The sequence below is a fragment of the Ochlerotatus camptorhynchus genome, unplaced genomic scaffold, assembly GCF_037179485.1.
Source record: "Ochlerotatus camptorhynchus isolate MF236.1 unplaced genomic scaffold, CSIRO-AGI_Acam_v1.1 ptg000291l, whole genome shotgun sequence".
In the NCBI taxonomy this organism is placed as follows: Eukaryota; Metazoa; Arthropoda; class Insecta; order Diptera; family Culicidae; genus Ochlerotatus; species Ochlerotatus camptorhynchus.
Window position 1 is genome coordinate 1254463 of NW_027040780.1, and position 20314 is coordinate 1274776.

A 20314-nucleotide genomic window follows, 5' to 3' on the forward strand; every position below is an offset into this window, starting at 1 on the left:
GTCAAACTTTCATAGCGAATCAAAACAAACATAGTGTAGTAATAGAATTTCAACTAGAATAGGGTTCGTTAATCGTTTGCTTGGGACCAATAGGCTACTAAAGTGGTGAGCCAATTTAAAATCGTTAGTTTCGTATTGATTGTTGCTCAGAGCTGCCAGGTGGTTTTATAAAAAATCTGTATCCACTCTATTAAAAAATCTGTATTTTCTGTATTGACGATTTTTTTCTTAATTAATCATGTTTTGTTGTTTTACAAATACAGTGCATACAAAATAACCATAAAAATTGCTTAACCACCTATTCGGGCTATCGTACTAACCATACGGAATATAATTGCGCCATTTGTGATATCGTCCGTACTTATTTATAAGAGTGATATGAAGCCGTTTGAAAATGTATGGAGATTTTAGTTTCTATTCATTATCTTCCTGATAAGCAGTTTTAAATGCAAAAAAGTGCACGAGTTCATTACTATTTGATATTTTTAATATAGATGAATACAATTAATTACATCATTTGTGTGGTAGTTACACCGAAAAGTCGAGAGATGTCGCCCCGCCAGTGCTGGTAAAATCATTTTTGCAGTATGAAGAATATCAGAACATCCGCAATTTCTTACGAAATACATTTTCAATGCAAGTAAAATGTTTACGAGTACTTTTATTTGCACCATTTTAATGTGCTCGGGCACTTTTTTTGTATTTAACATACATGCTTATATTGGAAATATTCAATTAATACTGTAAATCCCCATACAATCTCAAATCGTTTACTACCAGCTCCATATGCATCCGAAAGCGGTTGGTCCTCTGATTGTGAATGCTGTCAAAAACACCATAACATGATTAATTGTCGATGGAAATTTGATAGGTTCCCGAGCAGAGGGTGAGAACAAAATGAAAACAAGAATTATGTTGTTTTCATTATTCCTGATAACTCAAATTGATTTCATTTTGATGGAGTTGATGGCTAACAGAACAAAAATGAGAGCTAAAAGATATGCGAAGAATATCAAAATTATTACATATCAGTGCCAACATTTCAAAGGGGCGTAATTGCTTTTGTAAACAATGGCTTTAGCTGTCGATTTCTCGCACCTTAAAGCTCACTCCTTCAAAATAACAATGCTAGATGGTAGAGGAAACATTCCTCTACCTATTGGTGTCATTATTTTTCATGAGTGAGCTTTTATTCGCGAGAAATTGACGGCTAAAGACATTGTTTACAAATACAATTACGCCCCTTTGAAATGTTGGCACTGATATATTGATATTAGTGAGAACTGCTTGATAACTTATTTTGATATAGATTTTTTTTCTCAAGCATTTTATAAAAATCTGTATAAATCTGTATTGTAATTTAAAAATCTGTGATAAATCTGTATTCTGTATCGGGTCTGTATTAAGATTAAAAAATCTGTATAATACAGATAAATCTGTATAAATGGCAGCGCTGGTTGCTTTGATTCGCTATGAAATTTTGACAGATAAAATGAGGGGTTCGTGCATTTTCCTATGTTTCGAGGGGTGCATCGATTAGCTTGAGACCGAAGAGAGTACCAGAGCTGAGCCAAAAAGTTGAGCACGTTTCTTCGGGACCTTCTTGTCTTAGAGCTACCTCTATGTAGTCAAAATTCTAGTACTACACTATGTTTGTTTTGATTTGCTATGGAAGTTTGACAGATAAAATGAGGGGTCGTGAATTTTCCTAGGGGCACGTAATAACGTTTAACTCCAACGCAGGCAAGGGCAGTAATTAAATTAATTCCATTAACTACTGCTATAACTACATTTATTACACAATGTAGAACATTAACCAATTAATGTAATTAAAAGTATTAAACATTTAATGAATGTACTTAAATTACGAAATTTCGACTGTAATTAATTGAGTTAAAAAATTAATTACAGTCGAAATTTCGTAATTTAAGTACATTCATTAAATGTTTAATACTTTTAATTACATTAATTACGGATAGATAATTTTAATTACCGTCAGTACTATTTCAAAACGCATTAATTACTTTAAGTACTTTTGATTGCATTCGAGGGGCACGCAATACAAAGAACCGGTGCGTTGACGTTGAATGTACTTTAATTACGATTTTTTAAACTGTAATTAATGAAGTTAAAAGTAGTTAACGTTCTATATTGTGTAATTAATGTAATTAAAGCAGTAGTTAATGGAATTAATTTAATTACAGCCGTTGCCTGCGTTGGAGTTAAGGTCCAAACGCAATGTGGACGGAAGCGGAACGGAAACGGAAAGTTTGACAGTTGTCACAAATGACATCAAGATGCCTAACCGAAGTCGATTTGATTCTAACTACTTGTCGGCTTACTCAGATCGGGCTTTTCCGTTGCCGCTGCCGTTCCGCTTCCGCTGTCATTGCGTTTGGGCCTTTAAAGGTTATTGCGTGCCCCTACACTGAACCAATTTGACATATTCCTGTTATGTGGAAGTCTAATAAATTTGCGCTATAAGATAATCCATTGAAAATGATATGATTGAAAATGTGTCAGGTAAATTCTATATGAATATCCGATACATTTACAATGCTCATAATTTGGTAACATTTATATGATCGTCATATGATAAATGAAAATCGGTCATATTATAATAATTAACTGAAATGGATTTGAAACCCATAAGCATAAGCTTTACTTTTCATCACAATATAATATATGTGTCATAAATCAATCGAAGTAAAGTTTATGTGAAAATCACATGAAACTTACTGTTTCTTTTGACACATATATTTAAACGATTTCTAAAAATAAATCGAAAAATAAACATCAGGGAGTGGGAGCTTTAACAGTTGTGTCTTTTTTTTTTATTGTAGCTGATTTGGGATTCGATCCAGAACTGTTGAGGTGTGATGCTTTCGGTGTCTGTGCTCGATTCCATTGGGCCACGGCTGACTTTAAGATTGAGCTCGTTCAATTAGCATGAAGTAAGAACAGCTCTCCCGACATGGAATGTAGTGCAACGTTATGCTCGTTTTGCTAGAGTGAAGGAAAATAACACTGACAAATTTATGCTCCGTTTCGGTGGTGTCGTGTATTCAAATCTTTCTTAATGCTCCTGTGTGCAATAAAACAACGACTACATTATATGAGTTCATGGAACTCGTTCATGACACTCGAGTGTGAAGATTTACAATTAGAATCTTAGCTAATTAAATATTGCAGTAGAATCATTTTTTTTTTCAATCTCAATACATTCTTTTCCGGAACCCCTTATCTTATGAAACAATAACAAACAAAGATTATTCAATACAGTCTCATTGTTGTTAGTAATATTTAGTTCAACTAATCATTTTAATGAGTGTACGATAACATCGTTGAAAATTCTTTCAATAATTTATAAAGAACAATCATGTAAGATGTATTTTAATGGGAGCGATATTCATCCCAGAAAACCATGCCAAACAAATGTTTGCTGTTGGATTTATTAAAAGGCAAATCTATATGACTATCTAATGATTGGGATAGATCTGTTTACAATCTTTATGTATGTATGTATGTATGTATGTAAGGTAGCCACCATCCCTTCGAAGATCTTGTCTTGTATGCAGCTCCACTTAATAGCAAGATCAATTTGAGCTACCGATCTGAATTCACAATATCGCTGTATGAAGGGCCAAAAACGGTGGGGTGGACCCGTAAGCAGAGGCACTTACGCGAAATCCACGGGAATTTAAGAATCTCCTTCCAACGATACGATCCAACAAATCGAATAACGCAATTCGCAATACTTATTAAGCTTCCTACAGGATGGTTTGTTAAGAAGGGCGCGTCAATCTCCATGAAACTGTTGGAGTAGAATTCACACCATCACAATCGAATCGGTAGGATAAAGAAAATGATAGTGTTTATTCCCTCCTAGACTCTGTTTACAATCTTTATACCTCAAAAATCAAAGGAAGCTATTCCAATGAGATATATATGTTTTCCTGTACTGCAAAGTTAAATGACAATCCAATAGTTTCTACATGTCTGTTTACACGCGACATATCAACAAACGTCAAAAATCGTTAAAAGCAACTTCAATAAAATATACATGCCTATCTTATAAAATATATCTTTTAGTGAGCAATATTCTTCATGAAAACAGGTATATTTTACTGGATTTTCTCATAGTGCAAACTTATATGATTTTCCATTAGTTTCTAGATGTCTGTTCCCACCCATGACCTATCAACAGTTTTTCACCATGAAATATATCAGACAATATTCATATACTTATTACCTATCGCTAACCACGTTCGAAGCAAAGTATTATCAAGTACTAAGTATGTGAAATTACGATAGAAATCATTCCATATCGCAGTCATAGTTTATAAGTGATAATCCAATGGAATCTATCAATCATCACATAGAATGAATAAATCTGCTGACATTGCTATGTTATCAGATGGATCCAATAAACGGTACATGTCGATTTGTTTCAGTGTAGATTGCATTTGAACTTCAACGCACCGGTTCTTTGTATTGCGTGCCCTTTGGAATTTTCCTATGTTTCGAGGGGTGCATCGATTAGCTTGGGACTTTCTGGTCTTTAAGTTACCTCTGTTACTACTTTCTAGCTGGTCTTCTCGCCATTTTCACTGCAGCGCTGACATGATCTGCATTACTGCTCTGCTGACGATTGCTGTACTCCTCTCGACGCATTTGTTCAACAAAATTCTCCGCGCTAAGGGCGAGCATCTCCTCTCGCACATTATCAAATTTAGGACATTCGAAGACCACGTGCTCTGGTGATTGTTCCACATTACCTCACTCCGGACAGAAGGGTGACGTTGTGTGTCCGAACCGATGTAGGTACTTCCTGAAGTAACCATAACCAGACAGGAACTGCGTCAAGTGGAAGTTGACTTCGCCATGCTTCCTGTTCACCCAGGTTGAAAGAATAGGTATTAGCCCTAGATTAGCCGGTGTGTCCATCTACCTTTCTCCGCTGCATCCCACTCCTGCTACCACTTAGCCATCGACACCGTTCTCACCACACTTCGTACTCCTCTAGTTTCTCTCCTCATATAGCATTCGTAGTCCTCCGCCAAGGTGATGCCGATTGGGATCATACCGGCGATAACACATACTGCCTCCGTCGAAATGGTTCTGTATACGCACTCACAACTCGCATGGCTATGAGCCGGAACGAACTGCTCAATTTCCTTTAGTTATGCTTCGTTATCAGCGCTTCAATCCAGGCTAGACCTCCATACCTTGTTCGGCATGATTCTGGCTATCGCGTTGATGGCCTTCGCCGCCTTCTCGCACGCATATTCGACGTGGCTGTTGTAGTTAAGCCGGTCGCCGATCATTACTCCCAGCACAGATACTTCAGCATGCGCCTCGTAACAATGGCGTGCTCTGCCGCTGCACTGCTTTATAGTTACTGACCAACATCACTTCTGTTTTGTGGTGGGCTATCTGCAGCTTCGCTCCTTGCATCCAGTTACCAATCGAGTCTATTGCATTGGCCGCCAACATTTCCACTTCTTTCAGGGTCTCACCTATTTCTCGACTTGGCATCGAAAGCTCTCAATCAATAACTGTGGAAGTGCACTTAGAACACTAAGTTGAGAGCACGTAATAAGCTAATATGCGATAAGTAATAAGCTTTATGTTACAGAATATGTTTCCATTATCATACCTGTATGCACCACACCTAACAAGCATTCACATTGATTAGTTTACCTTGTTCTGTATCCCTTGAAACCTCGCTTGAAACCTGAATAAAGTCATTATTAGTTCAACCGTACACAAGTAACCATGTGCTTCTTTGACATGGTGTCAGAGTTAAAAAATAACAAAAGAAGCATTGAATACTGCGTAGTTCCGTAAGCCGAATTCAATTTCTGCGGGACGTTCCGGATTTGTCACGGAGTATCCGTTTAAGTGTCCAGGAGTCGAGCGTTCGTCGTAAATACGCGAAAAAACGTTGGGGAAATAATCGTTTCCGAAACCAAGAATGGCACAACCGCAGGAGCAGCCGCCAGTGGCACCAGTTATAAACAGCAGCATTCCCTTCCCGGAGCCACTAAAACTAGACGGCAACCTCCGGGAGAACGTGGAACTATGGAAGGATGCTTTCGAAACGAACATCATTGCATCGGGAGTGGAACAGCTGGATGAAAGAGTGAAAGTGGCAACTTTCAAATCTGCGCTGCCCAACAAACAATCGTCTATTGAAGAAACGACTTGTTGGCCATTTTATTCAACTGCATGCTTAATAGTACTTGTACTATTTTTAATAATAACTTCTGTTCAGGCTTTGTTCACACAAATCTGGAGAATTTATTCAACCACAACATTGAACCACTTGGTGTTGTATAAGGTATGTCGAGAAGCTTTTATTCGACTTATATGAGTTGTAACAGAGTTTATACGATAAAATTTTTAATTATTCACCGTTTATTAGACATCACTGCTTCCTTAAAACAGTGATGCTCTGTAGACGCTTGATTCTCATGTGAAGTAACGTTTAATTAGACATTGTTATACATTTATTAAACGATTATTCAACTGTGGGAAAATTAACCCGAAAATAAGAGGGACGGGGACAGGGATGGGTGTGTTTCTTAAAGTGTATTGTATTTAATTATTTCTGACTTGGCTCGCACCACACAGATATTAGAAAATTTATTAAATACTTTATACATGTCGTTGTATGGGACTCGAACAATGTACCTTTCGATCACCAGCCGCTTGCCTTGTCATCTGAGCTATCCTAGAATTCATCATATGGGCAACTCAATAATCAATAAAAGCTTGCATGAAAGTATATACCTATCAGCACTCCCGATCGCAACTCTAGCTCCTTCAAGGCCCTGTGGGTATGATTAATTCATTCATCGTTGTTTTCAATGAGACCAATGTTGCATCTTCACATCTCCAAGTCGAAAGAAAGGATGCTCGGTTATATTTTAAACTAGATCAATGTGTTCATTATCGTGAGTCATGTGATCGATGATTACTTTTTAAATTAATTATATTCTACACAAATAAAAAAAGGGTTGAGCTTGTTATTGAACTCACGACCTTCGAATTGGAAAGCGGAAACAATAACCACTACTCTACTGATTTCGCCTTGTTGTAAGACTGAATCAGTGTTGTGGAATAATGAATCTAATACGTCGTTAATAAAGCATTTACAAAGCATGCAATTAAAACATGGACGCCTAGTGGTATAAGAGCTATTATGCTGGCTGTATTCACCTTTATTCAGCAATATTGTAAAGTAATGCAATGAAATCTAATAAATAAGCTGGAGAACATTTATTAGACGTCTAATAAAGCATGTTATTAAATCAATTGAAAACAGTCGAATTAAAGTGTTAATGTATGTACAAATTACAATTATTCAGTTTGTTATTAGATCGAACTTCTGGCGTTGAATTGGGAAGACATTTAACACTTTTACAGCTTTTAATAAGTAAATTAATCAGATCAGAGCAAACAGTGGAATAAATGTATCTCGATGATCGATTTCGATGAGCTTTTTCAGCACATAATTCGACAACTCTTTTTATTCAGCATTGTACACTGTTATACAGCATTTATTCAATATATATGCTTATTTGTCACTCTGAATTGTTTGTTGGGCGGTATAAGAGCTATTTTGCTGAGTGTATTCACCTTTTTACAGCAATATGGTAAAGCAATGCAGTGAAATCTAATAATGGAGCTAGAAAACATTTATAAGACGTTTAATAAAGCATTTTATTCAATCAATTGAAAACAGTCGAATTAAAGCGACAATGTATGTGCAAATTACACTTATTCAGTTTGTTATTAGATCAAACTTCTGTTTGTGAATAAGGAAGACAGTCAACGTTTATAAAGCTTTTAATAAGGAAATTAATCATATCAGATCAAACGGCGGAATAAAGGCGCATCTATCGATCTCAATGAGCTTTATTCAGCACATAATTTGACATCCTGTTTTATTCAGCATTGTACACTGTTGTACAGCATTTATTCAATGTGTATGCTTATTTGTGACTTTGAATTGTTTGTTGGGTGGGCACAGAAGCAAGACGAATCTTTAATCTGTGGCCCCTTCGCGACGATGAAAAGGACACGGTCGCTGCCTGTGTGCAATCGCTATCAACGTACATGATACCGCAGAAAAATATAAAACTAGCTCGCTACGAGTTTTACCAATGCCAGCAAGAGCCCGGAGACGACAGCAACGAAGCCGAAAGTCTGATGAAATTCATCAACCGGGCGCGTACGTTGGCGAAAGAGTGTAACTTTGGTGCTTTGGAAGATGAGATGTTCCGGGATAAAATTATTACCGGCATTCAAAATGTGCACCTGAAGAAAAAATTCATCGAAACGGAAGACTTGACTTCAGCGAAAGTTATCGAGCTATGTCGAACGGAGGAAGCCACTCGAGCCGAAATGGAACGCAACCGGTGGCTTGAAACTCAGCAACATAACGTCAACGAAATTGTTGGAGGAAATCGAAGCAACAAGCAGTGCGGTTTTTGCGGTCGAGCGTACCACAAGAATTTGTTGGAATGTCCAGCCAGGGGAGCAACATGCCATTTTTGTGGTCTGAAAAACCACTTCGAGGTGGCGTGCAAAAAGAAGAAGCAACAAAATAGGCCATTGGGTTTGCCCAGTTCTTCGAGGAAGCCAACTAACAAAGTCAACACCGTTAAGCCGGATGAAGAAAATGCAACTGGTGAGCAGCGGGATGATGACCAGGAATCTATTAACATGTGTCAATACCTGTACAGTCTACGTAAGGAGAACGACGGTTTGCTGAAGGCGACGATAACGTTTTTGGATGTAAAAAAGCACCAGCGTAGGGTTTCGTGCATCCTAGATTCCGGAGCTTCCTGCAACGTAATCAGAAGAACCAATGCGAAAACAATTCTCGGAACTAGTCAGCTGTCGCTGGACAGCCACAGCGCAGTCTTGAAAGTGTTTGGAGGAGGCCAGTTCCGATCTTTGGGCCGCACTGAGATAGATTGCGTTCACAACGGAACCCGATATAAAGCCGTTTTCCATGTAGTGGATTTCGAACGAATTCCATTGTTGTCAGTCAACACTTGTCTTCGACTAAAATTGATTCAGTTATGTTTTTCCGTCACTGAGGACCAGAAATCGGTAGCAAAACAAATCCTGGGTCAGTATTCTGAAGTTTTCTCTGGACTTGGAAAATTGGAGGGGTGCGTCCATCTGGATGTGGACAGGAGCGTTAAACCAATAGTACAGCATCCGCGTAGAGTCGCTGTAACGCTGAGAGATGAGCTTCGTCAAGAGTTGACAAGTTTGGAACACCAAGGAGTGATCATTGAAGAAAAACGACACACCGACTGGGTAAGTAACCTAGTACTCGTTAAAAGAAACAACAAATTGAGAGTTTGCATTGACCCGATAATGTTGAACAAGGCACTGGAAAGATCACACTACCAGATGCCTACACTAGATGAGCTACTGCCAGACCCAACAAACAATTGAGAGCTCTTATAAAACACCTGAGTTGATCAAACGTTGAATAATAGCTTCCAGAGTTGAACAAGAATGTAGTTGTATTGCCATTTGATTAAAAGTTTTAAAAGCTGTTGGAGCACTCTTAAATGATTGTTTATGTTCGGTTTAACTATATGTTTTATAAGACCTACGATAACTTTTATAGCACCTTAGTTAAACTGATTCACAAGAGCTATACAGAACGTTTAATAAACGCATCAAAACAAACCATTGGGAGTCTTATACAACACCTGAGTTGATCAAACGTTGAATAATAGCTTCCAGAGTTGTACAAGAATGTAGTTGTATTGCCTTTTTGGTTAAACGCTTCAAAAGCTGCTTGGAGCACTCTTAAATGATTGTTTACGTTCGGTTAAACTGTTTGACAGGAGCCATATGGGATGTGGAATAAACGGATCAAAACAAACCATTAGGAGCTCTTATAAAACACCTGAGTTGATAAAACGTTGAATAATAGCTTCCAGAGTTGTACAAGAATGTAGTTGTATTGCTATTTTGGTTAGAAGCTTCAAAAGCTGCTTGGAGCACTCTTAAATGATTGTTTACGTTCGGTTTAACTGTTTGACAGGAGCCATATGGGATGTGGAATAAACGCATCAAAACAAACCATTGGGAGCTCTTATACAACACCTGAGTTGATCAAACGTTGAATAATAGCTTCCAGAGTTGAACAAGAATGTAGTTGTATTGCCTTTTTGGTAAGAAGCTTCAAAAGCTGCTTGGAGCACTCTTAAATGATTGTTTACGTTCGGTTAAACTGTTTGACAGGAGCCATATAGGATGTGGAATAAACGCATCAAAACAAACCATTGGGAGCTCTTATAAAACACCTGAGTTGATCAAACGTTGAATAATAGCTTCCAGAGTTGAACAAGAATGTAGCTGTATTGCCTTTTGGTTAAAAGCTTCAAAAACTGCTTGGAGCACTCTTAAATGATTGTTTACGTTCGGTTTACCTATATGCTTTATAAGACCTACGATAACTTTTATAGCACCTTAGTGAAACTGATTGACAAGAGCTATATAGAACGTGAAATAAACGCATCAAAACAAACCATTGGGAGCTCTTATACAACACCTGAGTTGATCAAACGTTGAATAATAGCTTCCAGAGTTGTACAAGAATGTAGTTGTATTGCCATTTGGTTAAAAGCTTCAAAAACTGCTTGGAGCACTCTTAAATGAATGTTTACGTACGGTTAAACTGTTTGACAGGAGCCATATAGGATGTGGAATAAACGCATCAAAACAAACCATTGGGAGCTCTTATACAACACCTGAGTTGATCAAACGTTGAATAATAGCTTCCAGAGTTGTACAAGAATGTAGTTGTATTGCTATTTTGGTTAGAAGCTTCAAAAGCTGCTTGGAGCACTCTTAAATGATTGTTTACGTTCGGTTTAACTGTTTGACAGGAGCCATATGGGATGTGGAATAAACGCATCAAAACAAACCATTGGGAGCTCTTATACAACACCTGAGTTGATCAAACGTTGAATAATAGCTTCCAGAGTTGTACAAGAATGTAGTTGTATTGCCTTTTTGGTTAGAAGCTTCAAAAGCTGCTTGGAGCACTCTTAAATGATTGTTTACGTTCGGTTAAACTGTTTGACAGGAGCCATATAGGATGTGGAATAAACGCATCAAAACAAACCATTGGGAGCTCTTATACAACACCTGAGTTGATCAAACGTTGAATAATAGCTTCCAGAGTTGTACAAGAATGTAGTTGTATTGCTATTTTGGTTAGAAGCTTCAAAAGCTGCTTGGAGCACTCTTAAATGATTTTTTACGTTCGGTTTAACTGTTTGACAGGAGCCATATGGGATGTGGAATAAACGCATCAAAACAAACCATTGGGAGCTCTTATACAACACCTGAGTTGATCAAACGTTGAATAATAGCTTCCAGAGTTGAACAAGAATGTAGTTGTATTGCCTTTTTGGTAAGAAGCTTCAAAAGCTGCTTGGAGCACTCTTAAATGATTGTTTACGTTCGGTTAAACTGTTTGACAGGAGCCATATAGGATGTGGAATAAACGCATCAAAACAAACCATTGGGAGCTCTTATAAAACACCTGAGTTGATCAAACGTTGTATAATAGCTTCCAGAGTTGTACAAGAATGTAGTTGTATTGCCTTTTTGGTTGAACGCTTCAAAAGCTGCTTGGAGCACTCTTAAATGATTGTTTACGTTCGGTTAAACTGTTTGACAGGAGCCATATAGGATGTGGAATAAACGCATCAAAACAAACCATTGGGAGCTCTTATACAACACCTGAGTTGATCAAACGTTGAATAATAGCTTCCAGAGTTGTACAAGAATGTAGTTGTATTGCCTTTTTGGTTGAACGCTTCAAAAGCTGCTTGGAGCACTCTTAAATGATTGTTTACGTTCGGTTTACCTATATGCTTTATAAGACCTACGATAACTTTTATAGCACCTTAGTGAAACTGATTGACAAGAGCTATATAGAACGTGAAATAAACGCATCAAAACAAACCATTGGGAGCTCTTATACAACACTTGAGTTGATCAAACGTTGAATAATAGCTTCCAGAGTTGTACAAGAATGTAGTTGTATTGCCATTTGGTTAAAAGCTTCAAAAGCTGCTTGGAGCACTCTTAAATGATTGTTTACGTTCGGTTTAACTGTTTGAACGGAGCCATATGGGATGTGGAATAAACGCATCAAAACAAACCATTGGGAGCTCTTATACAACACCTGAGTTGATCAAACGTTGAATAATAGCTTCCAGAGTTGAACAAGAATGTAGTTGTATTGCCTTTTTGGTTAGAAGCTTCAAAAGCTGCTTGGAGCACTCTTAAATGATTGTTTACGTTCGGTTAAACTGTTTGACAGGAGCCATATAGGATGTGGAATAAACGCATCAAAACAAACCATTGGGAGCTCTTATACAACACCTGAGTTGATCAAACGTTGAATAATAGCTTCCAGAGTTGTACAAGAATGTAGTTGTATTGCTATTTTGGTTAGAAGCTTCAAAAGCTGCTTGGAGCACTCTTAAATGATTTTTTACGTTCGGTTTAACTGTTTGACAGGAGCCATATGGGATGTGGAATAAACGCATCAAAACAAACCATTGGGAGCTCTTATACAACACCTGAGTTGATCAAACGTTGAATAATAGCTTCCAGAGTTGAACAAGAATGTAGTTGTATTGCCTTTTTGGTAAGAAGCTTCAAAAGCTGCTTGGAGCACTCTTAAATGATTGTTCGGTTAAACTGTTTGACAGGAGCCATATAGGATGTGGAATAAACGCATCAAAACAAACCATTGGGAGCTCTTATAAAACACCTGAGTTGATCAAACGTTGTATAATAGCTTCCAGAGTTGTACAAGAATGTAGTTGTATTGCCTTTTTGGTTGAACGCTTCAAAAGCTGCTTGGAGCACTCTTAAATGATTGTTTACGTTCGGTTTACCTATATGCTTTATAAGACCTACGATAACTTTTATAGCACCTTAGTTAAACTGATTGACAAGAGCTATATAGAACGTGAAATAAACGCATCAAAACAAACCATTGGGAGCTCTTATACAACACCTGAGTTGATCAAACGTTGAATAATAGCTTCCAGAGTTGTACAAGAATGTAGTTGTATTGCTATTTTGGTTAGAAGCTTCAAAAGCTGCTTGGAGCACTCTTAAATGATTGTTTACGTTCGGTTTAACTGTTTGACAGGAGCCATATGGGATGTGGAATAAACGCATCAAAACAAACCATTGGGAGCTCTTATACAACACCTGAGTTGATCAAACGTTGAATAATAGCTTCCAGAGTTGAACAAGAATGTAGTTGTATTGCCTTTTTGGTTAGAAGCTTCAAAAGCTGCTTGGAGCACTCTTAAATGATTGTTTACGTTCGGTTAAACTGTTTGACAGGAGCCATATAGGATGTGGAATAAACGCATCAAAACAAACCATTGGGAGCTCTTATACAACACCTGAGTTGATCAAACGTTGAATAATAGCTTCCAGAGTTGTACAAGAATGTAGTTGTATTGCTATTTTGGTTAGAAGCTTCAAAAGCTGCTTGGAGCACTCTTAAATGATTGTTTACGTTCGGTTTAACTGTTTGACAGGAGCCATATGGGATGTGGAATAAACGCATCAAAACAAACCATTGGGAGCTCTTATACAACACCTGAGTTGATCAAACGTTGAATAATAGCTTCCAGAGTTGAACAAGAATGTAGTTGTATTGCCTTTTTGGTAAGAAGCTTCAAAAGCTGCTTGGAGCACTCTTAAATGATTGTTTACGTTCGGTTAAACTGTTTGACAGGAGCCATATAGGATGTGGAATAAACGCATCAAAACAAACCATTGGGAGCTCTTATAAAACACCTGAGTTGATCAAACGTTGTATAATAGCTTCCAGAGTTGTACAAGAATGTAGTTGTATTGCCTTTTTGGTTGAACGCTTCAAAAGCTGCTTGGAGCACTCTTAAATGATTGTTTACGTTCGGTTTACCTATATGCTTTATAAGACCTACGATAACTTTTATAGCACCTTAGTTAAACTGATTGACAAGAGCTATATAGAACGTGAAATAAACGCATCAAAACAAACCATTGGGAGCTCTTATACAACACCTGAGTTGATCAAACGTTGAATAATAGCTTCCAGAGTTGTACAAGAATGTAGTTGTATTGCTATTTTGGTTAGAAGCTTCAAAAGCTGCTTGGAGCACTCTTAAATGATTGTTTACGTTCGGTTTAACTGTTTGACAGGAGCCATATGGGATGTGGAATAAACGCATCAAAACAAACCATTGGGAGCTCTTATACAACACCTGAGTTGATCAAACGTTGAATAATAGCTTCCAGAGTTGAACAAGAATGTAGTTGTATTGCCTTTTTGGTTAGAAGCTTCAAAAGCTGCTTGGAGCACTCTTAAATGATTGTTTACGTTCGGTTAAACTGTTTGACAGGAGCCATATAGGATGTGGAATAAACGCATCAAAACAAACCATTGGGAGCTCTTATACAACACCTGAGTTGATCAAACGTTGAATAATAGCTTCCAGAGTTGTACAAGAATGTAGTTGTATTGCTATTTTGGTAAGAAGCTTCAAAAGCTGCTTGGAGCACTCTTAAATGATTGTTTACGTTCGGTTTAACTGTTTGACAGGAGCCATATGGGATGTGGAATAAACATTATTTTAAGACATATATTACAAACATTAATTTAAGACATATATCATATAATCAACGATAACATTTCTAGATAAATTCTCTCAATTAATGATTAGAGAGATTAATTGAAAGAATATCAATCAAAGATTAAACAGATGCTTGTTACTACTTCCTCCATGATCACAGAATGTGAATTATGGCATAATTACATATTTTTTTTCAATGTGCAGAAATAAATTAAATTAATAAAAACTGTACAAGCAATTATTTTGGCGTACCACGACAATTGTTAAACTAATTTTAATCGGTGAATATTGTGAGTACTTACACATCGGTTATTAAGGAGTCATTAAAAAGTGCTATAAACGCTTTTCACCGCTTGCTGTACAATGATTATTTAGGAGTCATAAAAGAGTGCAACAAACGCCTCTCAGGTTTACTCTCTACTAAATTTCAAAGCAGCTGTCAAGAAGTGTCTACAAACGTTGTATACGAGCTTTCACCAAAATAATAAAGCTTGAGTTTAAATATGTATCTATAAACGTTGTATAAAAGTTGCTTCTATCCGGTTGTTAAGGAGTCATTGAAAAGTGTTATAAACGCTTTTCACCGCTTGCTGTACAATGATTATTTAGGAGTCATAAAAGAGTGCAACAAACGCCTCTCAGGTTTACTCTCTACTAAATTTCAAAGCAGCTGTCAAGAAGTGTCTACAAACGTTGTATAAGAGCTTTCACCAAAATAATAAAGCTTGAGTTTAATATGTATCTATAAACGTTGTATAAAAGTTGCTTCTACTCCTATACCGCGTATACATATAATGCTGTAGTTGAACAGGTTCTCCAAACCAGTGTAAACAAGAGTTTTACAGAAGTTGTAATAAACAAATTGTACAGTTATTATTCAGCATGCAGTTGAATAAAATCACAATGGAAGCGTTTCTTCAACAAGAAATTGATTTTCGATAAACGTTTTCCTGAATACGTTAGACAACACCTTTGTGTTGCAGTTGTATAGGTTCTCCAAACCAGTGTAAACAAGGGTTTTATAAAAGTTGTGGTTAACACATTGTGCAATTATTATTCAACATGCAGCTGAACAAAATCAAAACGAAAGCGTTTCTTCAACTGGAAATTGTTACTTGGGGAGCTTGCCAACGCTAAGGTTTTTACGACTGTGGATGCCAAGTCTGGTTTTTGGCAGGTGGAGCTTGATGAAGAAAGCTCGAAGCTTACTACGTGTTGGACTCCCTTCGGTAGGTACCGATGGCTCCGAATGCCAATGGGCATTTCCCCGGCACCGGAGGTGTTCCAACTGAAAGCACACGAAGCGATACAGGGATTGAAAAATGTAGGAGCATTGAAGATGTTCCTGCCGTTCAAAGGTTTTTGGGTATGGTAACATACTTATCACACTATCTTCCAAGCCTGTCCACAGTAGCGGAACCGTTGCGCAGATTGACAAATCACGACCAGCCTTGGAATTGGTGCCATGAACAGGATGAAGCCTTTGATCAACTGAAACAGATGATAACCTCAACACCGGTACTGCGATACTTCGATGCATCCAAGAGCACGATTATCCAATGCGACAGTAGCAGCGTAGGACTAGGCGCTGTTCTTCTACAAGAGGGACAGCCAGTGGTGGCACGAGTCCTGGAGTTAAACATTTTTTCCTTAACATTTGATACTTTTTGCGATAACCATTGTGACGACACACAAAAACAAACTGGCAAGCGGCAAAAATGTCATGACATTTCTAAACTGTTTTCTGCCAGCGACAGAACATTTTCGCACAAAGAAGCAGACAAGACCGGCGGCACGCGCGACATAAATTTATGTCGTGTAGAATTTTGCTGATTTCTGGCTAATTACTGCATTTATTTGATGTTTATTGCATGGAATTAAAAGATAAGAATGAAGACTGACCACTCATAAGCATTGATGTTAAAATTATGCGTAAATAAGGGAGTTGGTAATTTACTGTCACACGCAAGCCTGCAGCTTAAATTTCATTACAATAAACTGTTTGGAAAAATCAGGCTGCGAGATTCTATTTATTCTCTATCTCCGCTGTTCGCTTGGAATGTAGTTATTATAGACGGCCGCCCGTGTGCTGGCTGTTTTGTTTCGCTCTGCACGATGGTTTTTCAAAAAATGTACTGTTGCCACCTCTGGGGACAGCCAGTCGTCTACGCGTCAAAGACCCTCAGTGCTACCAACAATCAATACGAAACTAACGATTTTAAATTGGCTCACCACTTTAGTAGCCTATTGGTCCCAAGCAAACGATTAACGTACCCTATTCTAGTCGAAATTCTAGTACTACGCAATGTTTGTTTTGATTCGCTATGAAAGTTTGACAGATAAAATGAGGGGTTATTGGTTTTTCCTATTTTTCGAGGGGTGAATCGATTAGCTTGGGACCGAAGAGAGTACCAGAGCTGAGCCAAAAAGTTGAGCACGTTATTTCGGGACCTTCTAGTCTTAGAGTTACCTCTATGGTGCTACTGAACGTCGCTATGCACAAATCGAAAAAGAAACGTTGGCCATTAATTAATTCTATTAACTACTGCTTTAATTGGGTTGTTTAGCTTCGAAAAATATACCGATTTTTATACATCATCTGATAGAGCTTCGTTTTCTGAGCACAACGATATTTTTATCAATCCCGTAGACATTTATCTCGATTTTTAAATCAAGATTTAAATTTTTGATCGTTGACAGCTCTCACTAGACTGATGCAAAATTTGACTTTTTTGCTCCACAGTGCTTAAATGGTTTCAAATCGGGTCCTGATTAGCCTCCCAAAGTTACAACTCATTTGGTTAGAAACAGACTTCGCACAAGTCATTTGAAGTTTGCATGTAAATTACTATGGGAAATCTCAACGTTTTGTTCATTTCCTTCCAGTCTTTTTCCATATTGAGCTGCGCAACAGTTCGATAACTATTCTTATAGAAAATTTTCTCAGCTACAACTTTGCTGAAGATCGTTTCTATGTAAAACGAGACAGGAAAAAGTTATTAATTATGATCAAGCAGCTGCTCTGTAGGCAACACTGTATTTTGCAGTGTGACATAGTAGACATGATTTTTGTGTCCTATTCAACGATATGCCTGCTGAGTAGTTGATTGAGCATGCACATAAGACATCAGCGCATTGAACCATTGATAACTTTCGATCCTTGCATTTAATCAAAAAGTGGTCTTGAACAAAGTTGTAGCTGGAAAAATTTTCTACAAGTACAGTTGAAAGCTTTTGAAGCAGACCGATATGGTGAATTATTAGATAGACATGAATAAAAATCTTGGTTTTACCATAGTAATTCCCATACAAACTTCAAATGGTTTGTGCCATCTCGGTTTCTCACCAAATGGGTTCAAATTTTGAGAGGTTAGTCAGGATCCGATTTGGAATCGTTTAAGTATTGTGGAGCGAAAATTTCAAATTTTGCATCACTCTACACGGCGAATGAGAACGACTAAAATTTAAGTTTAGTTCACTCATAATCGCCAAAAGTGCAGGAACTCAGCGAAATTGATGAAATTTTGGATTTCGGTTCCATTTTTAATGCAGATAGCCGGAGATGAACCACCCAAGTAACAATTTCCAGTTGAAGAAACGCTTTCGTTTTGATTTTGTTCAGTAGCATGTTGAATAATAATTGCACAATGTGTTCACCACAACTTTTATAAAACCCTTGTTTACACTGGTTTGGAGAACCTATACAACTGCAACACAAAGGTGTTGTCTAACGTATTCAGTAAAACGTTTATCCAAAATCAATTTCTTGTTGAAGAAACGCTTCCATTGTGATTTTATTCAACTGCATGCTGAATAATAACTGTACAATTTGTTTATTACAACTTCTGTAAAACTCTTGTTTACACTGGTTTGGAGAACCTGTTCAACTACAGCATTATATGTATACGCGGTATAGGAGTAGAAGCAACTTTTATATAACGTTTATAGATACATATTTAAACTCAAGCTTTATTATTTTGGTGAAAGCTCTTATACAACGTTTGTAGACACTTCTTGACAGCTGCTTTGAAATTTAGTAGATAGTAAACCTGAGAGGCGTTTGTTGCACTCTTTTATGACTCCTAAATAATCATTGTACAGCAAGCGGTGAAAAGCGTTTATAGCACTTTTCAATGACTCCTTAACAACCGGATAGAAGCAACTTTTATACAACGTTTATAGATACATATTTAAACTCAAGCTTTATTATTTTGGTGAAAGCTCTTATACAACGTTTGTAGACACTTATTGACAGCTGCTTTGAAATTTAGTAGAGAGTAAACCTGAGAGGCGTTTGTTGCACTCTTTTATGACTCCTAAATAATCATTGTACAGCAAGCGGTGAAAAGCGTTTATAGCACTTTTCAATGACTCCTTAACAACCGGATAGAAGCAACTTTTATACAACGTTTATAGATACATATTTAAACTCAAGCTTTATTGTTTTGGTGAAAGCTCTAATACAACGTTTGTAGACACCTCCTAACAGCTGCTTCGAAATGTATTAGAGATTGAACCTGAGAGGCGTTTGTTACACTCTTTTATGACTCCTAAATAATCACTATACAGCAAGCGGTGAAAAGCGTTTATAGCACTTTTTAATGACTCCTTAATAACCGTTGTGTAAGTACTCACAATATTCACAGATTAAAATTAGTTTAACAATTGTCGTGGTGCGCCAAAATAATTGCTTGTACAGTTTTTATTAATTTAATTTATTTGTGCACATTGAAAAAATATGTAATGATGCCATAATTCACATTCTGTGATCATGGAGGAAGTAGTAACAAGCATCTGTTTAATCTTTGATTGATATTCTTTCAATTAATCTCTCTAATCATTAATTGAGAGAATTTATCTAGAAATGTTATCGTTGATTATATGATATATGTCTTAAATTAATGTTTGCATTTATTAATAACACCTATATATAATTTACCTCTACTCCACCAAAGGTTTCTCGAAGCAAGATTCGAACTCATGATCCCGGATTGCCAGCCGCTTCTGTTTCCATCTGCTCTATTCTTGAATACATATTTTGATCATATGAGAGAAGTATATCAAGCTCATCTTGAGTGACTTCTCTTGCAGTCGAATAATCATTGCCTTATGGTTATATAAACATGCCTATCACTTGTGCTATTTTTAGCAACAAAATTGTGTTTGGTCGAACGTAAACAATCATTTAAGAGTGCTCCAAGCAGCTTTTGAAGCTTCTAACCAAAAATGCAATACAACTACATTCTTGTTCAACTCTGGAAGCTATTATTCAACGTTTGATCAACTCAGGTGTTGTAAAAGAGCTCCCAATGGTTTGTTTTGATGCGTTTATTCCACATCCTATATGGCTCCTGTCAAACAGTTTAACCGAACGTAAACAATCATTTAAGAGTGCTCCAAGCAGTTTTTGAAGCTTTTAACCAAATGGCAATACAACTACATTCATGTACAACTCTGGAAGCTATTATTCAACGTTTGATCAACTCAGGTGTTGTATAAGAGCTCCCAATGGTTTGTTTTGATGCGTTTATTTCTCATTCTATATAGCTCTTGTCAATCAGTTTAACAAAGGTGCTATAAAAGTTATCGTAGGTCTTATAAAGCATATAGTTAAA